Raw genomic sequence first — 8,103 nt, 5'->3', positions numbered from 1 at the left:
ATTGGAGGTCAGTGACACTCTACCTTTCCCAGTAAAGTGCAGGATATTTATACATACTGTGTTACCATGTTTACATGCAACATTGACATCAGTGTTTGCCACATCCCCTCTGACCTAAACATCCAATCCTGTGTATACACAATCAATGATGGGCAACTCCATGGTCCACCTTATGTCCTCTCACCATCTTGTGATGTTTGCCAGATCCCCAATCACCTATGATTATTAACCACATTCCAACATCAATTGTTATGTGCCTTCCTAGAATTCTGCCAGCAGCAATGTATACTTGCTTACTACTATTGACTTTTCACACTCGGTCATGCAATTCATACCCTTTGCTGACCTTTGTACAGAAGATTAAAAAGGGATGTTTATTTCTACCAATTATTATAATATTTGTAACATCAGCTCTAATGTCAAGTTACTTATAAAGTTATACATAGCATTAGATTTAACTATGATTCTGTGACAAAACTAACTATTATGGGAACAGCTTCTCTCTTTGACTTGCAAAGCAGTTCTTGAGGTCATAGTGACCCTAGTTCAAAACTGTTTCTGCCCCCACCCCCCAACCTTGCTGTATTATTTGTCTCTTGGTTCTATTCCAAGGTTACCTTGTTTATACCTTTTTTTTTATTGTTCTCATCTTGATGACGGAGGTATTAACTGCCTTCAGAAATTTAATTCTCCGATATTAAACTTCTATCCTTGTGTGAATATGTGTCTACTCTAATATGGAATTATAATTATTTAAAAAGCTTCATCCCAGGTAGGTCAAACTTTCTCTTTTAAGTTCGTATAAAGTCTGAAATCTCAGATCAGATGGTTTCCATCTCAGTTGCCTTATCAGAGTCTTACTCTAGTCACATCTTACTCCTACTCTGAGACATTTTGTTGTCTTGCTGTGAAGGTTTGAGTCAAATGAAATGCAGCATCAGCTAAAATGTCCTTGCAATGTCTGTGTTAGTTGAAAAGATAACCCCTAATAGCCATTATTTCATACTCAGTCAGGGCAGCTCTGATGAAGAGTCATCCAGACTGGAAATGTTAGCTTGCTTTCTCTCCATGGATGCTACCTGGCCCGTTGTGATTTCCAGCGTTTTCTTTTTATTTTCAGTTCACCTTGACATCATTGTCTTATATGCTGACTTGGGCTTGAAGGTTGCTTTGCAATGTGGAATGATGCTGACAGTACGGTTCAATTCCTGCACCATTTCAGGTTACCATTAAGGACTCTCCTTCTCAACCTCTCTGCTCACCTCAGCCAAGGTGACCCTCAGATTCACACACCAGCAATTGTCTCTCCAATAAGAAAGCAGCCCTATGAACTGGTGCCTTTACTTTAACACGAAATAATGTGACAATGCGTGTGTCGTCTCTTCACTTTCCTCTGTCCTATCTGATACATGCTTCTTTAATACATTTCACTGCTACAGAATTTCAGAGTATCATATTTTGACAGCACAGGACCAATCACAGAAATAAAGCTAATAGGAGCATGCGTAGACCATTCAGCCCACTGCTGTATTCAGGAAGACCACAACTGATCTACATTTCCTGGAAAATTGATGTTTCAGGCAAAAACCCTTCACCAGGAATCCTGAAAAATCTATTTTCCTGCTCCTTGGATGCTGCCTGACCTGCTGTGCTTTTCCAGCACCACTCTAATCTAGACTCTGATTTCGAGCATCTGCAGTCGTCACTTTTGCCTGATCTACACTTCCACCTACTCCTGATAACCAATGACTCCTTTGTTAGTTATAAATCTATTTATCCCTGCCTTTAACATAATCGGTGACCTGATGTCTACGGCTATCTGGGAGGACAGAGTCCCAAAGTCTCACTATCCTTATTCTTCTTGCCAAAGTGGTCAAGTTCATATGTTCCCACATTGTACATCCCCTGACAATTTGCTTTGCCATTTCGCTTAACCTAACCTTATATCCTTGTCACAATTTATTTTCTTGCCAATCTTTGTATCACCAGTAATTCTAGCAACCATGCATTTGGGCCATTCAGCCAACTCATTTATATAAATTCGAAACAATTCCGGCTCCAACAACCATCCCTGTGGTACTTGACTTGTTCCATCCTGTCAACCTGAAAATGACCCAGTTATGCCCAAACTATGCTCCCCATAAGCCATTTCTTCTCTCTTCTAATACTCTATCCATGCGAAAATGCTACCCTGTACACCATGAACCTTTTATTGTGCATCAGCCTTTGATGTGGCACCTTGTCAAATGCCTTCTGGAAACTTGTGGGCAGCACGGTGGCACAGTGGTTAGCACTGCTGCCTCACAGCGCCAGAGACCCGGGTTCAATTCCCGCCTCAGGCGACTGACTGTGTGGAGTTTGCACGTTCTCCCCGTGTCTGCGTGGGTTTCCTCTGGGTGCTCCGGTTTCCTCCCACAGTCCAAAAATGTGCAGGTCAGGTGAATTGGCCATGCTAAATTGCCCGTAGTGTTAGGTAAGGGGTACATGTAGGGGTATGGGTGGATTGCGCTTTGGCGGGTCGGTGTGGACTTGTTGGGCCGAAGGGCCTGTTTCCACACTCTAATGTAATCTAATCTAATCTTAAGAGCACTTCATCCACAGGTTTGTCATTATCCACAATGCTCGTTACTTCCCCAAAGAACTCTGACAAGTTCATCAAACATGAGCTCCCTTTCACAAAACTGTGCTGATTCTGCCTCATTGTACTATGGTGTTTTAAGAGCCTTGCGAGAACATCCTTAATAGATGCCAACTTTCTTCCCTGTGACAGATGTCTGATTAGTTTAGTTTCTTGCTCTCTGTTCCCCTCTTCTCTTGAATTATAAGATCCACACTTCCAACCAAACATTCTTTTTACCATAAAGATAAGTGGGAGGAATGATTTTGGGACTTGGGAGTGCCTATGGGACCTGCCCATTTTATGATATGGCACTCTTTACTGAAGTGTCATGGTGACCTTAATGACTAGGAGTTCACCGAAGGGCCTGTTTCACACTGTAGGGAGTCTAATCCACTGTAGGCCTGATGTGAAATCTCCACTGCCATCCTTTCGACTTCCCCTTTCTCTCCAACTTCCTGGAATCCCAAATTATCGCCTGTCTTTCCTGATGTAATCCCTTCACAATCAGGTTTTCCATAGACCAAATTGGCATATATCAAAGTCACAAATACCATCCTAAGTGACTGTGGCAAAGGTAAACCATGCCTTTTATCCTTTAGCATGAGTGACCACACCATCCCTCTCTTAGTTACCCCACCCTTCTCCACCCAGTGGAAATTACACTTGGATGTTTCTATTTGAATCTTCATCCTACCAGCCAGGGAGTCACCTCCTGATAACAGAGTAGAATCCCTACTGTGTGGAAACAGGCCATTTGGCCCAACAAGTCCATACCGACTCTCTGAGGGAGTAACCCATTCCCCTACCCTATTACTCAACATTTACCCCTGACTAATGTACCTAACCTACACATCCCTCAACACTATGGGCAATTTAGCATGGCCAATTCACCTAAGCTGCACATCTTTTGGACTGTGGGAGGAAAGCGGAGCACCCGGAGGAAATGCACAGGGAGAATGTGCAGACTCCACACAGACAGTCACCTGAGGTTAGAATGGACCTGTGTCCCTGGCACTGTGAGGCAGCAGTGCTAATCACTGAGCCGCTGTGCCACCCTGCTTCTTGCCTCACCTCTCCTCACACTTCCATACCGCGGCTTCTGCCAAAGATTGACTCTCGGTCACTGCCTATTCCCCATCAATGTGCTGCCCCTCAGAGTTGGTGTCTGTTTTCATACAGAGGGACTGGAGCGGGGGCAGCGGCCCAGTCACAGCAGCTAGTGGTGAGACCATGTGGAGGCCCCCAGCATTGGTCTGCTGTGGAGAGCCTTCGGAAAGTGAGTGTGATGTTTGTCTTTTTAAGTTTGCTCCTGGTTTTTTGACCTATGGTTATACCATGTATGGCTGTAACGTACGTTTTTTTTTCTTCATTTCTCAATTCAGTAACTAAGGATTGTATCTCGGCACCGTTGTACCTAAGATGCTACTGCAAGTGACAACTTACAAACTTTTAAGTTGCTCTGTTGAGTACATGTGATAATAAAGCTAATTCAATTCAATTCACCAGCTTCTATTCTCACTGTTGTGAAAGTTTTCAACTGCAGATCTGACATTAAACCACTGACTGAGAAGAAACTCTTTCCAACCAAACCCTGGGAAGCACACAGTCAGTGTCTTCAATTGCCACTGCAAACTCATTCCATAGCGACTGGCCTCATCCTCTTCCCTGGGGTAAAAACAATAACTGCAGATGCTGGAAACCAGATTCTGGATCAGTGGTGCTGGAAGAGCACAGCAATTCAGGCAGCATCCGACGAGCAGCAAAATCGACGTTTCGGGCAAAAGCCCTTCATCAGGAATAAAGGCAGAGAGCCTGAAGCGTGGAGAGATAAGCTAGGGGAGGGTGGGGGTGGGGAGAGAGTAGCATAGAGTTGCAGTGGGAGAGGGACTCCCTGAGATTCTTGTAGAGAGAGGAGGAAAACTTTTTCAAGGCAGGCATCCTTGCAAGAGGATTCGCAGTAGGGTTGCGATTGCTGTGCTCTTCCAGCACCACTGATCCAGAATCATCCTCTTCCCTGGCAACCATGGGAGGCTCAATGAGGCTAATTGCAATTTTGTGGCCATATTTGATGCTTCAAGCTCCTGTCTGCTCTATCTCTAAAAACATCTGTTTTCACTTGTATACCTTTGCTCAGCTTTATCTCTGCCTCTGATTATCTGATGCAAAACGGTCCTCAATGCCTTTCTTAGACCTAACAATTCCAAAGGATATTTGCCTGGCTTCCCACATCCTGCTCTTCAGAAACTTGTCAAAATTTCAACAACACTGCTACCCATGTCTTAACCTACACCCATGACTGTTTGACTCATTATCCTTGCTAATGACCTTAATGCCCAGGTTAAATAAAGTCTCGATTTAAACATCCTTTCAAATGTCGCTGGGACATTCTCCAACTCTGGAAGAGGCATGCACATCTCCAATACTGATCTCTGAATGTTCCTAATGTTAACCACTCCACCATTGGTAGACACACTTTTACCCCAGAAATCCCGCCCTAAACCTCTTCATCCAACTTCCCCTCCCTTCTCCTAAGCACTCCTAAAACCCTACCTCTTTAAACTGAGCTAGTGTTTGCTTGTACCTCGTAACTACGGTTCAATATCGAAGGGTTTATCGATGTCTGACATTTCTTTCTTCACTTGTGTGCCTTTCCCTTTCTATCTGTTTGCCACCTTCTCAGACATAGTCAATTAGTGAGGCATGCCTTGCCCTTTGCAGGTACCTGCTGATCCTCTGATTAACTGGTGCTCATCCACATGCTCAGCCTCTATCTCCCTGAAAATGGTTCATTTGGATGCTTAAATAAATAGGAAGGGTTTGGAGGGATATGGGCCAGGTGCTGGCAGGTTGGACTAGATTGGCTTGGGATATATGGTCGGCATGGACGGGTTGGACCGAAGGGTCTGTTCCGTGCTGTACACTTCTATGACTCTAAGTTCCCTACAACCAATGTCAAAATTCTATGTCCATGATTTCCCACTGCTTCCCTTCCGTTTCTCTGACATGAGAAAGTAACATAAGTCGTTTTGAAAGAAAACACAACAATTCCAGATAACTCTGGTTGTTAAATTTTGTTTGCTAAGTCTCCACGGAAGTGCTTTGGAATGTTTAACTGTGTTAAAGATGCAACATAAATGCAAGGTTGTATCGTTGTAGCTGACACCTGGGCTCACGATCTGAATGATGACCTTACCGTCTCCATGGCTGCAAGGAAGAACGAGGAATAAAAGGGAAAATAAAAAGGAAAAGTCAGGAACATCAAGGTGAACAGCAAAATCCTTGTATAAATATATTAGGGGAAAGAGTGGTAAGGAGAAATATGAAAGCATTAATGGGCGGCACAGTGGTTAGCACTTCTGCCTCACAGCACCAGGGTCCTATGTTCGATTCCAGCCTTGGGGAAAATGTCTGTGTGGAGTTTGCACATTTTCCCCCTGTCTGCGTGGGTTTCCTCCGGGTGCTCTGGTTTCCTCCCACAGTCCAAAGATGTGCAGGTCTGGTGAATTGGCCATGCTAAGTTACCCATAGTGTTAGGTGCATTAGTCAGAGGGAAATGAGTCTGGGTGGGTTACTCTTCAGAGGGTCGGTGTGGACTTGTTGGGCCAAAGGGCCTGTTTCCACACTGTAGGGAATCTAAAGGCATTTATTGGTCAGACAGCAATGAGAAAGAAAGATTTGTACTTGGTTATTTGTAGAGCAAGTCACAAAGGCACTCTGCAGCTGATGAAGCAGTTGTTCAGAAATATAGTCACTGCTCTAATGTCAGAAACGCAGAAGCCAAATTGCATGGAACAAGCTCCCAACGAGCAGCTATATCATGATGCCTGGGTAAGCTGACATTGGACAATAAGCAACAGTAAAACTGATAAAATTTGTCTGTGGCAGACAAAGAAGACAAAAAACTCAGCAGCAGAAAAGGGGAACTTCAAACTAAGTCAAGGTGAGAATTTGTTTTGGATTTAGTGTACAGTTTTAAAAATTGGTAGTGCAGAAAATAATGGGAGTTTAGACAGACAAATCTCCAAACCCCTGACAGTTTCAACCACAAGGTCACAAATAAAAGAGGAAATTACAGATGCATTGCTCATGGGTTTCCAGTGATCCGGAATTGTACTTTTTTTTTCTTTTCCTTTCAAAATGACTTATGTTACTTTCTCATGTCAGAGAAATGGAAGGGAAGCAGTGGGAAATCATGGACATGGAATTTTGACATTGGTTGTAGGGAACTTATTCGAATCCATTATCAGGGAGATAGAGGCTGAGCATGTGGATGAGCACCAGTTAATCAGAGAGGATCAGCAGGTACCTGCAAAGGGCAAGGCATGCCTCACTAATTGACTATGTCTGAGAAGGTGGCAAACAGAATGGGAAGGGCACATGAGTGAATAAAGAAAGGTCAGACATCGATTAAACCCTTCGAAATTGAACCGTAGTCACTATTATTATGGAATCATGACACCAATTCATACTCTGAACCTCCTCCAACAGCAATGAGTTAGAGAGTCAAAGAGTTTACAGCATAGACACAGGCCCTTCAGCCCAAATTATTCTTGCTGCCCAGTTTATACTAACCTAGTCCCATATGCCTACATTTGGTCCATTTCCCTGCATACCTATCCCATCCATGATACCGGAAGAGGGAGGCTTATGTGATGTTGAGACGACATGGTTCAGATGAGGTGATGGAAAGTGACAGATTAACTAGGAAGGATTTAAAGAGCGAGTTAAGAAGAGCAAAGAGGGGACATGAGCAGTCTTTAGTACGTATAATAAAGGAGAACCCTAAAGTTTTCTATAGGTGTGTGAGGAATAAAAGGATGACTAAAAGACAGAAGTGGGAAGTTGTATGTGGACCCTGTGGAGATTGTAGAGGTGCTAAATGAATATTTCTCATCTGTTTTCACTCAGGAAAAGGAGAATATTGTAGAGGAGAAGACTGAGATATGGGCTATTAGACTTGAAAGGATTGAGGTTAGTAAGGAGGAGATGTTATCAATTCTAGAAGGTGTGAAAGTAGATAAGTTCCCTGGGCTGGATGGGATCTATCCAAGGATTCTCTGGGATGCTAGAGAGGAGATGGCCGATGCTTTGGCCTTGATCTTTGAGTCGTCATTGTCTACAGGTTTAGTACCAGAGGACTGGAGGATTGCAAATGTGCCCTTGTTCAAGGAGGCAGCAGAGATGACCCAGATAATTATAGACCAGTGAGGCCTATGTCTGTTGTCGGAAAGGTTTTGGAAAGGATTATAGAGATAGGATTTATAATCGTCTCGCAAGCAACAATTTGATTGGAGATAGTCAACATGGTTCTGTCAAGGGCAGGTCATGCCTCACAAACCTCATTGAGTTTTTTGAGAAAGTGACTAAACATGTGGATATGGGTAGGGCAGTTGACATGGTGTTGTGGACTTCAGTATAAACTTTGATTAAGGTTCCACATGGTATGCTATTGGAGAAAATGCCGAGCATGGGATTGAGGGTGA

Source organism: Chiloscyllium plagiosum, unplaced genomic scaffold (genome assembly GCF_037043375.1).
Source record: "Chiloscyllium plagiosum isolate Xiang-an unplaced genomic scaffold, Cpla_swu_hap1 HiC_scaffold_4, whole genome shotgun sequence".
Classification (NCBI taxonomy): Eukaryota; Metazoa; Chordata; class Chondrichthyes; order Orectolobiformes; family Hemiscylliidae; genus Chiloscyllium; species Chiloscyllium plagiosum.
Note: the sequence above shows the minus strand (reverse complement) of the source record.